Raw genomic sequence first — 17,437 nt, 5'->3', positions numbered from 1 at the left:
TAGTAGACCTCATCCTGCCTTTGTCCTTACCCTTTTCCTTGTTTTGTGGGTTTTATCCTGAGGTTTAAACCTGACTTCAGTACTTGTTATGTTACATAACTTGAGGCATTCTGGTGATGATACCAGAATTTCCACTAACTACAAAGAGTGCAGGGAGAAAACTGTGGAGTGCCTGGTCCTCACCAAAACTCACCATGTTCTCCCAGGCATTTGAAGATAAAGCAGAAGTAAGGGAGAAAATGGATCATTTCGTGAAATGTTTAAAGCAGACAATTAAGGGGTTGTTCCTTTAAAACAAAGGAATCAATGTCTATATATAGATTAATACTCCTCCCAGTCACAGTTGAGACACCACTGTAGCTTAGATGGGCTTTTATCTTGGAAGAAAAGGTTTGAGTAAATAATTGGGATTTCAAAAGCAGTTGCCGGACACCAGGTGCCCGCTCAGTCAGCAAAGGCTCCGTGACTGTTGCTTTCAGTGGGTTTTCACAGCTGTGACTGGGTTTGACTCTGTCTCCTGGGCCACAGAGGCACTGGGGACAGACACATCTGAACGCAGAGGTTGGTGACTGACCGTGGGTGCTGTGGCTGCCACCATCGCTCCCGCCACTGGAAATGAGGGACAAGCAGAACCTGTGGAAAGCTGATGTTACGTATGTGTTGAGCCTCCAAAAAGGTTTGTTCTTGTGAGGAACCTGAAAATATTAAGCATCTTGAAATCCCTGTACTTGCTGCAGTCAGTTGACATATGAGGAATAATACAAAGAAAGGACATCCCCCAGTTGAAGCAAGTTTTCAAGCCAGTTGCAGTGCCAGTCATTCTGGAACAGGAACTTGGCCCAGGGTTTGCTAATTAAGTCAAATAATTGTTTGTCATTTGTAGACAGATGAGAGGTTTCCTGAGAGCAGTAAGCATGACCACGCAAAGAAAAAAATGTGATCATTAGGAAATAACCAAGTCTTGTCAGTCTTTTCCCTTGAATGCTCTTCTATTCTTTTCAAGAAACAGCTTGCTGCTGAGTAAGTTTACAAACCATTACTTTATTGACTAAATACAGATGGACTGTTTTTAAAACTATCCATTATCCAGTGCCTAACTCGTGACAACAGTGTGATACAAAGAAATAATCTGTCCTGGAATGCCAAAATGAAATAGCTTGTCAGGAAATACAGTATAGGAAAGGTTTGTTTGTCTCTTCTGCTTCCAACTGTTATAAGCCAAAGATAGGTTCCAAAATGAAATTTACATAATCAAGATGTCCCGTGTTAATGTTCAGTGGTGTTTCAAGTTTCACACATTTTTTTAAGTGCTCTACCTCCTCTTCTTAAACAGGTTATAAGAATGAGGAGTGTTTTTAACCTGTTTAAGTAACGTGTGTGGTGTTAGCTTTTAGCTATTTATTAAATAAAGCTTATCCATATTGTATATGTCACAGAGAGGAGAAAACATTTTTATGGCTGAGTTTAATCCATTCATTGGTTTATTAGAGACACAATGTACTCTGAAGAATGCCACAAATCCACATGGTGTCCCTGAACGCTTGATTTTTGCATATGGATCGCTGACTTAGCTGAACGATGTGTAAAATCCTGTGTAGCCAGGCAGCTCCCCACTGAATACCCTTCTAAGGGAGGTTATATGCATTGCTTCTGCCAGCAAAGGTCTGGAATATGTTAAACTGCAAAAAAATCACTTAACAGAATATAGACAAGGAAGAATAGAGCCATAATGGCTCTTTTGTAACAAATCATTTACACTTTTTAGGATCTTTGGGCACAGGCACCTCTAGAATCATAGGTGCATTGCTTATTTATGTAGCAGCATTTCAGCGTGCTTTTTCTTTGGCAAATACCAGACCAAAGGGGTTTGGATCAAGCATGGCAGGGACAGAACCTGAGAGAGCAGCAGCTCAGTAGAGTATCACGACAATGACATGAAAATGGAAGAAAAAGAAAATGGCGCAAATTCTTCCAGAGCCTGAATTTAACAGCACACAGAAATGGTATTAAGCACACCTTTATTTTGAAAAATATCTAAATAATAGAAACAAAATAGCAGAATTGAAAGGAAAAAACGAAAAGAGTATTATGAGGTACTGATGCTCATCTGTTGGATAGAATGATTAGTGAATTGGAATTTGTGGGACTGCGGTGAACTTGCAGAGTGAGACCCAATACAGAACACAAGTCACCACTGCTAACAGTACGACAAGGGAGCAGTAGCGGTGCTGGGGCCGGTGATTTCTGCGTGCTGAGCCCCGATGGTTCTCCCTGCCCACCTGTGACGCAGGCGGGCTCAGCTGGAGCGTTTCCAGCGCAGAACGTGCCCCTGCCACGGGGCTGATGCTGCCGAGGCTGAGCCGCGGCACAGCCGAGCTGCCATTGTTTCAGCACAAAGAAGAGGAGAGCTCTGAAGCTGGCCAGCTGAGCGAGAGCCCATCCAAACCCTGCTATGCCAGAGACCCTTGGAAAGGAGGCAGTATGTCAGACATATGGTCGGAGCATGCTGTGCTCCAGCCATCCTCGGCTAGCGTATGGTCTCCCGAGTGCCGCTGCCAGCTGGGCTCTAATTTGCACTGGGCCTGAGAAGCAGGGACCTTCCAGTCTCCCTGATGGTCTCTCCTCCTTTGCTTCACTGATTTCAGATATGCAGCTACTCAGAGCTTTCCATTTTCCCTGTCTGGCATCCTTTCAGACAGACACAGAGGGATGTCCTTCCTTGCTTTAACAGTGTGTTTGGCTGAAAAAGCAGAGCCACGTATGCTGTGAGAGTAAAATTTCAGCGTCCTGACTCTGTAGGATATTTTATATTCGTGGTGCCACAGCAGATGTCATGCAAGTATGTAAAGTTAATAAAACAAGCATCCCTAAAGCAACTGATACAGAAACAGCATTGCCAAGTAGTAGAAATTATACTTATCTGTTCTAACCTGTGTCTTTGAGGATACATATGCATGTTCATTTTCCATGGATTTGCACTCTTGACTTTGTAAACATTGTATTATTCCACATTCTGTCATGGATTTCTTCTCAGAAAAAAAAAGGAACAGAATGCTTGTTGGAATAAACTCCTTAAACATGAGGCATATTTCTCATCTTGAAGTGCATGCTGAATGGTGCACAGAGAAGAGAGTAATAAAAGTCTTTGTAAAACCCTTGTTTAAACTTTAGTTCAAGTGTTTTATTACAATGTCACAGATTTTGCCAGTCTTCACTTTGAATGGTTATTGAAGGAAATAATTTGTATTTTTATATCCAACTTTTAGTTTGCAATTAGCCCCTGAGATGTAGAACTTGTAGAAGTAAACAGATGAATTCAACACAACTTGCAATAAAAATTATTTGATACTACTAGCCCCAGCATAGTATCCTTCTTGAAGAGGTTTGTAGCAGCAATTACATTGTTCTGTCTTGTTAATTTTTGGAGCATTATGCTAAGCCTGCTTTATGTAAAGGGTCATTGTGCACATCTAGTATTTTTGTGAATGCTATTCAGTTAAGCTTTCTGTTGTGAAGACATCCTCTTAGGAAAAAGGTGCACGTATATTTTCAGATGTGCTATTCTTTGGTGAATAAAGGCATTTGAAAAGTCCTTGCATGAAACAGTTTCACTTTAATCTCTCATTTCTGAATACGCTGTCCTAAGTCTAACAGAGGAGATCAGCCTTGGCTGCTCTGCTGCTTGCTCAGAAGTGTCTCTCCTTGTAAAACCTCATCTTGGAGTTAGTTTCCAGACCACCTCCTGTTCCTCACAAGATATTCTTGAGTTATGACATAACCAAGGAACATCCTGGCTAGGAGCTGCCTTTCTTGTGAGGAACTGGTGATTTAATAGTAAAGGGGTAAATGAACTGAACAGGTGTAAGTGATCTTCATTCAACAGGACCATGAAGGTGTCCAAGGACAAGCAATGTCATCTGCGTCACCAAGACCCTCCAGTTTCCTCCCCTTGCTGCTTTGCTGTTCAATTCTTGCCTCCTATTTCAGATGACACTGGTAATTTTTGGAGCAGTGATACTTTTGTGCGTCCAACACACTGGAGCCCATTTCTCATCTGGGCATCAACATTGACTACACAATTGCTTGCAAGAGTCATGTCATCAGCTCTGATTAAATGGTAAAGGATGTGAGTAAAAATTACACTTGGGCCTGTACAGTATCCCACATTCCTTCTCATTTGGTGCTTTTTAGAGTTTCTCTCTTCAGTCACAAGCCTGAAATTCAAACGCAGACTCTTCCCCCTGTGGACCAGGTATTTACTTGCTTTTCATGAGCATCTACATTCATATTCCCAGCATGGCAGGGATGGGAGGGCTCACGTTTTTCACGTGAAAAGGGCAGCTCTTCAAGAGGATTAACGTTCCTCTTTCTTGTGTCTGGGGAATGGTAAAGAAGGGTGGGTGACTGTGGCCGTGGCTTTTCTGGGGTCAGCCATGGCAGAGGCACGGAAGACTCTCTCCTCTCTCCTTTTATCTTCATGTTTGGTGGAGCTGGTAGGAAACTGGAATGGCTTAGGGGAAGGGAAAGGAGGCCACTCTTGGAGGACATCTCTGCCACAGTCTTCCTCCTGTGCCCCCTCTTCACCCCTAGAGCTTTGGCTGTTGTTTCCCCAGATGAAGGCCCCCGTCCGATTGTTCCCTGCTCGGCAGCTCTGCCACAGTAGAATAGCAAGTCCCCATCTCTCCTGTAATGCTGCATGAAACTAAAAATACCAACCCCACTGGAGTTACTTCTACATTAAAGATGTAAGTGAAATTTAAAAAAAAAAAAAAAAAAAATCACTTTTGGAGCTTTTTATTTTTGATTTAATTTTTAATTAATCTTAATTAATTTGAATGTTGAAGCAATCTGAAAAAATAGTTTTAAATGAACATACAGAGATCTATATTTCGGTGGGTTTCCCCCCCATACCCACTGGTGAGAGCATGAATAATGCAGGCCAGAAGCTGTGGTTCCCGTTGGTATGGACAGGGTCTGGGCTTGGCCGAGGTCTGCCCTGGGGCGAGCGGGGCCGGCTGTCCCCGTGTCGCCATTCTGGCTCAGAGCGGCCGCGGGGAGAGCCCGCGGGGCCCGGCCGGGTGCGGGGGCCGCGCTCGGGCCCGGGGCAGCCGCTGAGGGCCCGCTGCCCCCCGAGCCGAGCCGGAGCCCCGCTCCCGCCTCAGCCCCGCTCCCGCCGGAGCCTCAGCCCCGCTCCCGCCCCAGCCCCGCTCCGGCCCCAGCCCCGTCCCGCTCCCGCCGTCGCCGTGGAGACGAGCGGCTGCCCGCGGGCTGAGGGGGCGGAGGGGCGCGGCGCCCCGGGCTGAGGGATGCGCCCGGCGCCGCGGGCTCCCTGCGGGGGCGGCACAGCCGAGCAGCCCCGGGGCTGAGCGGGACCCTGCGGGCGGGGCCCGGCCCCTTGCAGGGCCCATCGCCCCCGCGGGCCCGTGACCGCCCCGGCAGGGTGCCCGGGCCGCAGGGCCACCCCGGCTCCCCGGCGGGAGCGGCACGGGCCGTGGATGTGCCGGGGCCGCGGCCCTCCGGGAGCGGCGTTGTTTCTAATTAATGCCCGTGTGGTAGCCTAATCTGTGTTACCGGGCTCTCTGGAGTATTGTCGCAACAAAGGTATATTCTAGGGTTCAGTTAATTAAAAATTGCTTATAAATCTGCCTAGGTCCTGTGATGCACTTAACTCGGCTGTTGTGGCCGTAGCACAGAAGAAACACCCAATATTTACGCGGTTACAGCGGTAGTTTGGCTAATTTCCCGCAGAGCTCTTTTCTCTGCTGCCCCTCTTTTATTTTATAATAAACTTACCCCTCTCCACTCCTGTTTTTTTTTTTCCTTTTTTTTTTTTTTTCAAGTACATGTGGAAGTGTCTAATATGTGTTCTCTTTGGCCATACACTTTTTATAAACTCAGTATCAGCCACGCACTTAAACACGTACTTGTGGTGAGGATGTGTCTGATTTGCTTATAGTAAGGAAGTTCAAGAAAAACTTGATGAAAAATACCTGGTTCCTATATACAAGTGTGTTTATTTTGGAGTTAATTTCTTTTTGAGACTGATAACAATGGAGAATGTCTCTCTCAACAAGCCAAATTGAAAGAAGATGATACAGAAGCTGGATTCAGTATGGGAGAATAAATCTAGCCATAGAGCTAGCTCTGGAGTTTCACACTGCATTGCAAAGCATGGTAAGCTTGTCTCAGCTCTTGGGTTTTTTTTTTTCTTCTCTCCAAGGAATAGGGTGCCAACACTGCTGACACTTGGCTTCCCAGAAATAGGTGTTTAAGTCAAGTGTTTGAAACAGAAATTGTGTTACTGCTTCTTTGTGGCCTGTAGAAGATAACAGACTAGAAACGTGGTTGATTAAGAGCTATACTGCATTTCTAGGGTAGAAAGTACACAGTATAGGAGTCAGTTATAAGAAAATGTTGCAAGCAAATTCATCAAACAGGAGAATAAGCACTTTAATATTTTGCATTTATATAAAAAAGTCATAACCATTTATTTGTCTTGAGCCTTTATTCTTCAATAAATTAAAAACCAATCATGTTGTTGAAGAACATAGCCAAAATATCTGTTCCAGAATACAGATATCTGGGAAAGGTTGCCAATATGTAGCTTATCTTTGGAAGCAAAGCATGGTCTTTCTTGAGCATTTTTGAGGAAAATGATTACTTAATCATTCAATATTACTTTCTATTATTTTGAGAATGGTTACTGATTGTTTATAAACCCCAGCCCACTAAGAGTGCTTCTACTTCATTTCACACCTCATTGTTTTGCAGATTGCCTGTGACTGTGGAAGTTGGTTTGAAGTCCTAGGAATTTAATTTCTTGACCATCAACTTGTGTAGTCTAAAACCTTCAGTCTGAAGAATGCACCAGAAGTACTTGTTTTGTTATGTAGAGCTTTGATTTCTGTAAACTGTATAGAATAATTTAGTGAAAAAGCTGGACAGACACAGAGAATGAAAGGGATTGGAAGGGACCTTAAACATCCCCTGGTCCCAGTCCCCTGCCGTGGGCAGAACACCTTCCCCTAGACCAGGGTGCTCAAGGCCTTGTACAGCCTGGCCTTGGGCACTTCCAGGGATGGGGAATTGCAACCTGTTCCAGCGTCTCACCAGCCTCACAGGGAGAAAGTTCTTGCTAATATCCAGTCTTTCTGTAATGATGCTGTCCTACCACTGCAGCTCCTGACAGAACATCCTTCCTGCAGCCCCTCCAGACCCTGGAAGGTCTGCACACAGAAGAACCTTCTCTTGTCCAGGCTGAGCAGTCCCAGCTTTCTCAGCTGGTCTTCACAGGGGGCAGGCCCCACTCCTCTGGGCTTGCTGCAACAGCTCCATGTCCTTCTTGTGCTGGGAGCACCAGAGCTGGATGCAGCACTGCCAGATGTGTCTCACGAGAGCAGAGTAGTGGGGGAGAATCACCTCCTTTGACCTTCCAGCCATGCTCCTCTGGATGCAGCTCAGGATTCCCTTGGCTTTCTGGCTGTGAGCACTCGCTGCTGGCTCCTGCTGAGTGTTTGATCAACCACCACCCCCAAGACAGAATAATTTTGTGAAAATGCTGATGTTCTCAGGGACAACCTGGTTGACTTGGAAATGCTGATTCTCTTAAAGATTTGATGACTCCTTCAATGTGTGCAAAAGCAAGCAAACGAACCCCCTGATGGTATTGAACAGTGCAGTTAGCAGAACAGGCTTGTGGTCTTGTGGGACTTCTCATTGTCTCCTTGAAAAACATAATATTGGTGTACAAGGCTGTAGTTAACTATGTTTGTTGGATAAATTTAGTTGTCACAAGCTGCATTTAATCCTTTGCAGAGCAATTGAGAAAACAGTAATTTTAGGACCAAAGCTCACTGGCTCACTCTGCTTTTAGTAGAGCTGCTGCAATTAAAATTTAGCAAGCCTTTAATAAGAATTAATTTGGGAGGGGACACACACACTGTACATACCCATTTATTGGTGAGATTTATACTTCTGCATTCTATGCAAATAATAGGTCTTAGCTTTTCCGTTTACATGCTGTTAATCCAGCCTGTAGCTTAAAACTCTTCTTTTTAACAGCTCCATTAAGAAATTAAGGGAGGACTTACTTGGGCAAGGAAATCCAAAATTAATCTTGCATGGGTATCTGGTGATCTAGTAGATACTTTCTTTCTGAAATTCAGAACTTTTATGAACCAATTTCTGGCCTCTCTTCATTTCCATTAAACCTGGTCGTGCAATTTAATGCGGTTTGCTTCCTTTTTTTTTTAATGCCTGATAGTTATGCTAATAGAGTGTTAACTTTGTGATATTTAATGTTTACAGTGTTAATAGGTAAAGATAATAGCTGTGCTTTGTTGTGTTAGAGAATTTTAGTCTGTTATTTATAGATATGAAACCTACAAGATATGATATAAAAGCCTTCAATATGAAAAATGTTACAATTCTGAGCAGACAGTGAGAAAATTGCCTTTTAGAGGTCAAAACTCCCAATGCCTCTGGCAACATGGCCTTGATGTCATTTGACAGGGTGGAAACACAGCCCTTCATGGGAATAAACAGCCAATACCTGCATGATTCATTTTGTTAGAAGGGTTCTCCCATTGTTGCTAGGCAATATTTCCTAGGTGGAGTTAAAAACCAACAAACATATCAACAACAAAACCCCCAAAACTCAACTGCTGTCTCCTCGGAATAATACTTATTGCAAGTTGTCTTGCTATTGTTTATTTGTTTTTCTAATTAAGTAATTTTCTTTCTGCAGAATAAATGTGTCAGCTGAGTCTCAACAGAGACCTTCCCCAGTAAGAGGCAGCAAGGGGAAGAGCTGGGAACGGGTTGCACCTGGTTAGTGGAAGGTTTCCTTTCTGTCTTCCTCTGTCCCTTCTTAGAGCTGTCTGTTTGGAAATGCCTGGCTATGTTGTGATGTGCAATTCTCAGAGAAGAAACATGGCAGAGACCAGCAGACATTCATTTGAAATGATTTTCATTCACTGCATTCTGGAATGGACTTGAAAGCAGGTCTCAGAGGCAACTTGTATGTACCAGTTTGTCTTACATATTTATTTATGACAGACTTGAATCTTCAGGATGGTATTCTATCAAGTGACATACCGACTCAGTGTGATGTGTGTCTAAAAATAGGTCATTGTCAAAGGACAGGAAAGGAATTGTATAAATCTATAAACTAAACCATTGCTTTGCATGTGATAGCATCCTCTGAAGCTGAGGTAATGCTATCTTCAAAATTGTAGCTTTCCATAGATTATTTTCTAGAATAATATATTAACACTGCATTTATCAAACAGGATGGCTGCAGACTCAAAAGACAGCTAATGGTAATGGGTTACTTCTGACACAGCTGTTAGAAATAGCAAGGTAAAACAAACCATCTCAGAAGGTGGCAGGGCTGGACCAAACTTTGCTCTTATGCTTAAAATATTACTGATTTGAGCCTCCATTTTTTCATGTGTTAAATTGTATCACTTATTTAGTGCTGGCACTTAGGCATTTGGGTTTGAAAATAATGCTTCTGTTTCGTGCATTTGGTCAATGTAAATGGATTTTTTTCCCCTCTAGTTAACCAAGAGTGTTGAGAGGCCTGAAAAATGAGACCCTGAAGAATGATACTGTTTAAAAATGGGCATTAGGAAAGGAATTTTTGTCATTTTAAATAACCTGTTGATGTATACAAATGTGTGGGGTTTGGAGCATAATAGAACAGTGCAGACTTTTTTACTGTTTATGATAGCATAAGCACCAGTACATAGGTGAGGTCTTGAAATTAGCTGCAGAAGTTATATGGTTTGGTGTTTAATGCAGTGTTGCTACTGCAGACCAAATAGAAGGGCTAATATTTAATTAAGGATAGAGTGTGAAATGGTCAGCAAAAGAACAAATACATCTGTGTGCAGGGTTATCTTGAGAGGTTTGGAGTTATCAGGTGAAGTGTGACATCTGGTGGAAAGATGGTATCAGGAGCAAGAGATCCATTAGTGATAAATGGAAGTATCTGGCACAAAAATGCATTGTATGATGTTTGAAACCACTGCTGGATATGAAATTCAGATGAATGACACATTTTGTGATCTCATAATTCTTACTGTCCAAACTAGAATACATGGCAACATGATTATGTTCTTAATGAATAGTGATCTCTTCTAAGGTACCAAAGAAAGCTTATTTTGTTAAGTTCCTCCCCCAAATTCTTAATCTACACTGAAAGTAAATTAATATGGTACAGGTTTAGCTACCTTTGGGTATCCAAGTATTTTTTCAGAAAAATGTCCTCTAAGTAACTATGATGATCCTAGCAGGTTTTTGTCTTGAGTCCTTTATTGAGTCTTCTGTAACACTGCTTCCAGGTGCAAGTCCCAGATTATCAGGATCATTACATGCTGCTGTTCTGGGAGCTTCTGGTCTGACCCTGGCATGGAGGTGCAGCTGGAGCCCAGCACTGGAGCCCCAGTTTGGGTTCTGCTGTTCTGCTCCCTTAGAGCTGCTGGTGGTGGGCAGGCTCCTCTGCAGAGTGTGGGAGTAGCCTCCTATTGCAGCAGGGAGGAACTCCACAGGAGAAGAGGGGGGCAAACTGGAGCTACCTTTTGCTTGGTGTCACATTGCTAGAGTTAGAAATTGCATGAAATCTGGGTGGGCTCAGAGCTGCAGAGATTTTGCTTTATTGTGTTTATTTCCAAAGTATGTTGTGGAAAAAGAGTCTGCAATTCATTGGGAGCTCTGTGTATTAAGGATGTTCAGGAACTTCCTAGCTCAGCTCAAAGGCCCAGGAGAAAAAAAAAAAGAAAATTCATCTTAATCTTTCAGTTCTGCTTTAAAATACCTGATTCTTCAGAGGTTTCATTCCATAGGATATTGATCATTCCATGTCAGTCTTGAGATTTTTCTGTTACAACTTTGCTACTGAAAGATTGCTTTATCCCAAGCACAGCAAGTTCAGTCGTGGTTCTGCTTTGTAGTTCAGGCTCATCTCCTGTGCATAGCTGCCTGCTCCAATCATATGGGATTTCCCCCTTCATCACAAGGCCATAAATCTTGAGCTTCTTTTGTTCTTTATGCATTTTTCTTCTGTTTTTAATGTTAATATCTCACTTGCTAGAACAATATATTATAAGAGTTTTGAATCCTTTTCCTGCTTTGGGGCCAGACTCTATCTGCAAGTTTTTGCCTGCTCCCACAAAAAGAATGCTTTTTGGGAACTGGCCAGTTCAAGGAGGGAAACAAGCTAACAAATAGCTAAACCCACAATTTCTATGCTAGACTGCAGTGGGGTAGGCCCATCTCAGGTGGCTGGTTTCCTGATCAGCCACATCAGGGCATTTAACAGCAGCATGTGTGAGTAACCTGGTTCTCAGGTCACCTCACAGTTAGAGTCACAAATTAATAATATTCATGAACTCGGGTATTTTGGTACCATGATGAATAAAATACATTGCTTACTCCAAAGAGTGAATCATTGTGCTCTGGTGGCAGGGGTTTGGATAATTCAGATGGGTTGGAGTACAAGGCCTGTGGCAGAGAGCTTGCTGCTACACTTTAGTGCAGTTAGTTCAGTGTCAAACACTTTCTTCCTAAGCTACCCCCTCCTCCTCAGCAGGGTGAGGGGGTAGCTTAGGAACACTATTTATCCTGTGTTTCCTAGGACGGGTTGAGTAGGCACTCTCCTACTTGTGGAACCACACCAATTAAAAACCAATTAACTCTCTTACTGTCATATTGTCATATGAAGACTGGATGCAGGCCAAGCTTCAGCTTCTTCATGAGATGTTTTATGTTTTATCATGTTGGGAGGGAAACAAACCTAATGCTTTCCTTCTGAGAACCTCATTGTATAAGTCAATAGCTTTCTGAAGGTTGATTTGGGGTCTGCAGATAGAGAAATTGTCCTATTAAAAGGGAGAAGACAGTCTAGTTTAACTATCTTGGAAATTTAAGTGAAAAACATTATTTTTAGTGATGTTGAGATCAACTATTTTAAAAGATCTCCAGACACATACCAAAAAAAAGAAATCAGACCAGAAATTGTGATTGAGCTGAGAGCCAGACTGACAAGTTTTAGTTCTCAGCTCTGTGTTGGTGAGGAGACAATAGTCCTTCTTACCAAATTAAAACTGACAATGATACTGAGCTTGTGCTAGCACAAGGTGCTTTCTTAACTGCTAATGTGTTTTCAGACTGAAAATACCATAATAAATTCACTGAATGGACTTTTTTCTGTAGTATACTCTTATAATTATAAGCCCTTCATTTTTGCCCAGGGCATCTACTTAGAAGATATCATAAAGTGAAAATAATCTTAATGTCACTAAATGAGAAAAGAATGATCATATTGCCTTACAGAAAAACAAAATGGGAAGGGGGACTGAGGAAGGGACAGTACAGAATTATATTTGCTGCAATCTTATGGGCACCAGGAGAAAAATGCCCTTTATTTTGCTGAGAATGATTTAAAAATGTGTTTGTATCAATGTTGCAGCTTCTGAGTAATGATTGGAACTTCTGACTATGCAGATATGATGTACAGTCTTTGAGAAAATTGGGAGCTTGGTCTCTATTACTGATACTGAGGACTGGGTGCATGGTGGCTGTTTTGGTGGTGTAAGTAGGAAGAGGAGGGGAGAAATTCCTTGAGAACCTGTTGTAAAAAAAAAAAATAAATTATATAAACTAAGACTTAGTGAAAGTAGGATATGAAACTTGGTTATGGAAATTTACCACTGGATGCCACTGTTGCTTCATAGAATGTCATACAAAAATAACATCAGCTCTGCTGAAAAATTCTGCTTTTCCTTCACTCTCATCTTCTTAGTTTTTTATTACTTTAATCTTTGTTCATATCAAAGGAAAGGAGAAATCGTGCCCCACTTATTCTCTCCAGCAACATGGTGATATGGTTTCCATATCTAGAAGTGACAGCTTGTCATAGGAAAGAAAAGGCAATGACACAAAATTTGTCTTTTTTTTTTTTTTCTTCCCCATCTAAGGTAAAATATTTTTCAGATAGAACAGAAGAACAGAAGAAAGGCTCAGATGAAAGAGCAGCCAATTTTCCTCATAACTAAATTCCTTCTCTCTGTCTCTGAATCCTGTGTTAATCACAACTAGATTTGGACACTGAGCCTGTACTCCTGTTTTAATGTCATCCTACAGAGCAGGGCAGGAGGCCACTTTTGCAAATACCTGTTTATTTCGTTTCCCAAGTGTTGGGCATTTTGTACTTGAAGGAATGTTTTTCACGCGTTACAATTTTTTCCTCCTGGGGGAAGCAGGGAGGGTGAAGGTCATCAGGTGAATTTTTGATGGCTCTTGCTTGTTTGTACAAATATATTTGTAATCACCTGATAAGAAACTCTGTAACTTTTCTCAAGTCATACAGTATGGGGTCTTGTAAATAGCTTCCTTTTTGACTGAAATAATCCCCCAAATGTAATTAATTCAGTTAAGTGAAAAGAAATAAAAATCCTAACATCTGAAGTGTAACTTTCAGATCAGATAATTTGTGTTTTCTGTTCTGAGTGCACCTAATTCCTAATCTTTCCTATGGGGGAAAAAAAGAAAAAAAATGCTGGAAAAAGCAGTGAGAGATGAGAATTTTCTAGTGTCATGCCTGGCTTCTGCGGGGACAGTCCCCCTTCTGCTGTGCGCCTGCTTAATTGGGTGAGCTCAAGTATCGTGGGTTCCGTAAGCGCCAGCCTAATTAGCGACAGGGAATGTGGGAAAGGCAAGGGCAATGGCAGCGGGAATGTGGGGAAAGGCAAGGGCAATGGCAGCGGGAATGTGGGGAAAGGCAAGGACAATGGCAGCGGGAATGTGGGGAAAGGCAAGGGCAATGGCAGCGGGAATGTGGGGAAAGGCAAGGACAATGGCAGCGGGAATAGGGAAAGGCAAGGACAATGGCAGCGGGGATGTGGGGAAAGGCAAGGACGATGGCAGCGGGAATGTGGGGAAAGGCAAGGACGATGGCAGCGGGAATGTGGGGAAAGGCAAGGGCAATGGCAGCGGGAATGTGGGGAAAGGCAAGGACGATGGCAGCGGGAATGTGGGGAAAGGCAAGGACGATGGCAGCGGGAATGTGGGGAAAGGCAAGGACGATGGCAGCGGGAATGTGGGGAAAGGCAAGGGCAATGGCAGCGGGAATGTGGGGAAAGGCAAGGACGATGGCAGCGGGGATGTGGGGAAAGGCAAGGACGATGGCAGCGGGAATAGGGAAAGGCAAGGGCAATGGCAGCGGGGATGTGGGGAAAGGCAAGGGCAATGGCAGCGGGGATGTGGGGAAAGGCAAGGGCAATGGCAGCGCGAATAGGGAAATGCAAGGGCAATGGCAGCCGTGTGCTGCGAGGCTCCGGAGGGATGAGGGAGCAGCAGCAGCAGCCCCGAGCCCGCGGTCGCTGTGTGCCAGCCGGGCGGGCACGGGCACACAGCCCGGCTCCACCGCGGGCTCGGCTCTGCCACGGGAACCCCCAGCCCTCCTCACAACCGGCTTGTGAGGCAAACCGAGGGGAGGGAAACGAACAGGTAAATGTAGCAAGTTTACTCCCAAAGATGGGCTGCCGGCTGCAGCACTATGCTCGTGCTGGAGGTCTGACAGCCAGAATGCAGTTTAGTGATGCTACTGTTTGCTGATAATTCTCTTCTGGAACTGAAGTTCCAGTTTTCCCTTTTCTTTCCTATGACAATTTTCCCTCTCTCTTCTGGAACTGCAGTTTCACCTGGATTAGATATTGTAATCTGGGTTTTGCAGTGATCAGGGCTGGATGCTAGCACTGCCTCGCTGCAGGCTCCGAGGGGAAGCCTGCCAGCAGGGCTGCTGCTGTTGATGCCACATAAACTTGTAGCAGTGACCCAGATAACATCGTGACCGACACAGTAAGTTACAGTGTCAGGAGGAATAAATGTCTCCTCCAGCCCCTCGCTGAGCTCCAGCTGTGCTATGGTACCTGCCCTTAAGCCCCATCTACCCAAGGAACTGATGGGCTCCGGGAGCTGCTGGGCTTTGCTCAGTTGTGAGCTAGCTGTACAAATGAATTCAGAAAATACACAGGGCTTACAATTATTTGGAAATGGTGGTGTTTTAGTGTTCTTATTAAAGGACCTTTCCAAAATGGTTGCCTGGGCTCTGCCATATCTGTTGTGAATTCCTAAATGTGACAGCTCTCTAAAGAGAACTTTTGTGCCCTCACCCCTCATCTACCACCCCCTGCTCAGATCCTACTTCTGGCCTAAGCCTGGGAGAGGACCAATTTTTAAATTACCTTTCTTGAAGCTCTGCAGTCAGCCATGTCTTCATCTCACTTCTGTTCTGAGGTGGAAATGACAAGGTTTCTGTTGTTCTCCTTTGTTATGCCATGCAGAGAGAAGGTTCCCCCTGTTCTTTTGCAGTGGGACTGGTTTCATGGCTGGAGAATGCTACGTGGTTCTGCGGTGGCTTGATGCGGGCTTGTTCAAACCATAACATGAGGTACAGCAATTTAAAAGAAGCAGACATTTCTGGTATTTTTGGACAACAGCCTAAATATATCATCACTATTTTTTGTGGTTTGGAGCTGTCAGAGAAGAATAGCTAGATGAAGTTTGACTTCAGCACAAGAAGTCCTGGGCTTCTCAGTGTAGTGTGTACTGGTGAAAAGTGAGTAAGATGGAACGGAGCAGGATTCAAGCCTGTGTTTTTGAGAGGTTCTGGTCAGGTTAGCTAGCTAGCTAATGCAGAGACAAAGTCAGAGAAAGATTAAAAATTCATACCATACAAATGAAATAAATGAGCTGCTGTTGCCCCTTTTTCCCCTCCCTTTTCCCTTGTCCATTTTAGAGTGAGTGATGAGGAAGACCACTGCTGAACACTGTCGCCAGGCTCCCTCTGCACTGGATGTATATGCATGCAAAGATCAGCAGTGCTTCCACAGCCTTTTCAGTGCTCCTTAAATGTGCTGAATTCTGTCCCTATTGCATCAGGAGCCTTTTGAAGATAAACATCACTGATTCTTAGCTGTGCCATCTTTTGTTAACTGGAAATCTTAATATGTGTATCCAGTAAAACCCATTGCCAGAAATGGCAAAGAAAACTTATCTTTTACAAGAAGTCATAGGCAAAGAGCAAATATGTTTTGGGGCAAAGGTGGGGAGGGTTTCTCCATGCCATGGACATTATCAGAGTTAGGTATTGTCTGGCTGTGAAAACAGCTCTGTATGTGTCTTTATAGCATTTATAGCCATGGATCATCATGAAGCAGAAACAAATTGGTTTTACCCCATGTAAGCCTCTGCTTGTTTATCTGTTTGAAAGCAATCACTCATTCTTTTTGCTCTATTTATAGACTTCATAATTTAATATTTGTACAAATCATAAAGGTGACACCTTCACAATGTAGATTTTCATTCTACAGTGCTTATCTTTCATGCTGCTGCAGTACATTAAAAATGTTTGCAGTCTCCTCTTCTGTGGGGGTGATCTTTGTGAATTTGTCTGGTCTCTTTGGGGATGCTGCATCCTCTGGCTGCTCGTGTATGGAAAGTGCATTGGTACAAAATTATTTATAACTCTTTTAGTTGGTGCTGGATCTCTGTGGTCCTTCACTGCAAGTCTCTTCAAACTCTCAGAGGAGATTTTTCAACAGCTCCTGGCTCATAAGCAGCAGCTTCCCCCATGATAACCCTGCAGCAACTCATCTTGTTCCTTCAAGCTTCTGTCTGTTGCCAACCTAGTCATTAGACTGATTATTATTTAAGCTGATCATGAATTCCAGTTTGGACTCTCTGCTTTCACAGTGAGTAATTAGAGAAGGCACCTTCCCCGTCAATTTGTGCTATTCATGGAAATGTTTTCACTTACAGAAACTACAGAATAGACATTTGTAGGTTCCTTTGATTTAAGTGACTGAGAAAAAGTCCATGCAAAGGGGAAGCTTCTAGGTGACTTACAGAAACCTTGCCCCTTGGCCTAGCCCTGTACTAGATGTTTAGAGATTTGGTGCTGGTGTTTTACAACATTACAAGAATGTGGTGGGTTTATTTTTTGGTTTTTTTTTCTCTCCTATCATCAAATGTCATGAAGTCAAGTTCAGGCTATTTCTATAGACAGGACAACATTTAAACAGTGCGTGAAAACATTCCTGAATTTTAAAGACTAAAGTCTACAGTGAATATGTGAGATCAGGGCAGCAGATAGTGGCAACACTGTAATCCTTAACAAAGAATACTTTTGTCTTTTGAAATAATATAGTCATAAATGTGTGAATTTTAAAGCTGTGCAACAGTATTCTTTGATTAAAAGCCACAAAAGATTAAAATTTTCAATTACTATTTAGGCTCTCCTGAACTTTCAGAGAACTGGAGTAAAGGGAATAACTGAGGGTCAAAGGGTGAAGACAGCCTGGCTGGTCATTAATCTAAATTTGCCTGTGGAATATAGCTGTGAAGAAGTGGTTAGTATGCTTTTCTTGCTCAC

At 43.3% G+C, this 17,437-nt stretch overlaps 1 long non-coding RNA gene across 2 annotated transcripts; it reads left to right on the top strand.

The window, feature by feature from the left end:
* The first annotated feature begins 5,475 nt into the window (after positions 1 to 5,475).
* Positions 5,476 to 8,227, top strand: LOC135279491 (uncharacterized). Of its 2 annotated transcripts, XR_010346720.1 has the most exons (3): positions 5,476 to 5,601; positions 6,075 to 6,174; positions 6,772 to 8,227. It is a non-coding gene; the product is annotated as an uncharacterized LOC135279491 (long non-coding RNA). The 2 variants fall into 2 exon arrangements; XR_010346719.1 differs by having other exon boundaries at positions 5,490 to 6,174.
* The last annotated feature ends 9,210 nt before the right edge of the window (positions 8,228 to 17,437 follow it).

This window comes from Passer domesticus, chromosome 12 (assembly GCF_036417665.1).
Source record: "Passer domesticus isolate bPasDom1 chromosome 12, bPasDom1.hap1, whole genome shotgun sequence".
In the NCBI taxonomy this organism is placed as follows: domain Eukaryota; kingdom Metazoa; phylum Chordata; class Aves; order Passeriformes; family Passeridae; genus Passer; species Passer domesticus.
This window is presented reverse-complemented; position numbering and strand designations above follow the sequence as displayed.